The 1,702-nt window shown below is 39.4% G+C and overlaps 1 non-coding gene across 1 annotated transcript; it reads right to left on the minus strand.

Annotated features, from left to right (window-relative positions):
* Positions 1-508: 508 nt before the first annotated feature.
* Positions 509-615, minus strand: LOC130041010 (U6 spliceosomal RNA). Its single transcript, XR_008795043.1, has one exon. It is a non-coding gene; the product is annotated as a U6 spliceosomal RNA (small nuclear RNA).
* Positions 616-1,702: the final 1,087 nt, after the last annotated feature.

Raw genomic sequence — 1,702 nt, forward strand, 5'->3', positions numbered from 1 at the left:
TTATTTAAAATTTTATTAGTGAGACACCATGTGGTACAGTTGTAGACTTACAAATTTTGTGCTTGGGTTTCAATTATACAATGATCAAATACCTAATCCCTCCACCAGTGCCCATTTCCCACCACCACGGATCCCAGTATCCCTCCCCTCCCCCCCCATCCCACCCTGCCTCTGTGGCAGGGCATTCCCCTCTGTTCTCTCTCTCCTTTTGGGTGTGTGGTTTGCAAAAGAGGCATTGAGTCGCAATCATGTTTGGTCTATAATCTATTTTCAGCATGCTTCTCCCATCCTGGGAGGATCCTCCCAACACCCTTTATTTGGTGCTCCCTTCTCTGTCTGAGCTGCCTTTTCCCCTAGCATGTGTGGCTGGCCTCCAAGCCATGGAGTAAAATTCCTGGTACTAATCTCGGCCATTATTGGGTGTTAGTCTCCTATTTTGTTACTCTATGTTCAAAATAGATGAATGCAATCTTTCTATGTCTATCCCTCTTTTTCTGACTCATTTCGCTTAAAAAATACGAATTTCATGAATTTGAGTGTCATCCTTGCACAAGGGCCATGCTAATCTTCTCTGTATCATTCCAATTTTAGTATATGTGCTGCCGAAGCGAGCACAGGAGTGTTCTATTTTTTTTTTATAGTGTCATAGGTTATCCTTATAGGGACTGCATTGAATCTGTGTAATGCTTTGGAGACTCTTGCCATTTTGATAATGTCAATCCTCCCATTCCATGAGCAGGGGATGTGTCTCCATTTCCTAGTGTCCTCTCATTTCTTGAAGTAGTGTTTTGTAATTTTCTTTGTATAGGTCCTTCACCTCTTTAGTTATCTGATTCCAAGGTCCTTGACTAACTGAGGCACTATTGTGGACAGACTTTTTTTTAAATGTCTCTTTCTTCTCTCTCATTATTTGTCTATAGGAAAGCCATGGACTTTTGGGTGTTGATTTTTTAGCCTGCCACTTTACTATATAAACCTATTGTTTCTAGGAGCTTTTTAGTAGAGTCTTTAGGATTTTCTAAGTATAGTATCATGTCATCTGTAATGATATCTTCCTTTCCTATCTATATGCCCTTGATCTTTTTCTTGCCTAACTGTTGTGGCAAGAACTTTCAGTACTATATTGAATAGGAGTGGCAAGAGTGGGCAACCTGGTCCCTGATCTTAGAGGGAAGGCTTTTAGTTTCTCCCTACTGAGAACAATGCTTTCATGGGCTTGTGGTAGATGGTTTTGACTAAATTGAGGAAAGGTCCTTCAATTTCCATTTTGTTGATTTTTTTTTGAATCATGAATGGGTGCTGAATCTTGTCAAATGCTTTCTCTGCATCTGTTGATATGATTATATGCTTTTGTCTTTTTCTTTTATTGATATGTTGTATTATGCTGATTGACTTACGAGTGATAAACCATCCTTGAATTCCCGGGATAAATCCTACTTGGTCATGATTTTGATGAGTCATTGGATCTGTTTGCTGGGATTTTGTTGAGGATCTTTGCTTCTGTGTTCATCAGGAATATTGGTCTGTAATTCTCTTTCTTTGTGGTATCTCTTTCTGCTTTTTGTACCAAGGTGATATTTGCTTCATAGAAACTGTTTGGAAGTGTTTCTGATTCTTCAATTTCCCGGAAAAGCTTGGAAAGGATTGGGAGTAAGTCCTCTTTAAAGATTTGAAAGAATTCACTAGTGAATCCATCTGGGCC

The sequence above is a fragment of the Sorex fumeus genome, unplaced genomic scaffold, assembly GCF_029834395.1.
Source record: "Sorex fumeus unplaced genomic scaffold, SorFum_2.1 ptg000095l, whole genome shotgun sequence".
In the NCBI taxonomy this organism is placed as follows: Eukaryota; Metazoa; Chordata; class Mammalia; order Eulipotyphla; family Soricidae; genus Sorex; species Sorex fumeus.